Raw genomic sequence first — 265 nt, 5'->3', positions numbered from 1 at the left:
TCCTACCTTTGTCTCCCAAGTGACCACCTCTTTTCCTTTCTCTCTCTCTCTCTCTCTCTCTCTCTCTCTCTCTCTCTCTCTCTCCCTCCCTCCCACCCTCCCTCCCTCCCTCCCTCCCTCTCTCTCTCTCTCTCTCTCTCTCTTTCTTTCTTTCTTTCTTTCTTTCTTTCTTTCTTTCTTTCTATCTTTCTTTCTTTCTTTCTTTCTTTCATTCTGATTTATTTTTATGTACTCTGGTGCTCTGCCTGTCTGCATGCCTATGTGA

This window comes from Mus musculus, chromosome 2 (assembly GCF_000001635.26).
Source record: "Mus musculus strain C57BL/6J chromosome 2, GRCm38.p6 C57BL/6J".
NCBI classification, from domain to species: domain Eukaryota; kingdom Metazoa; phylum Chordata; class Mammalia; order Rodentia; family Muridae; genus Mus; species Mus musculus.
The sequence above is the reverse complement of the archived record's forward strand: the minus strand, read 5'-3'. Positions refer to the sequence as shown.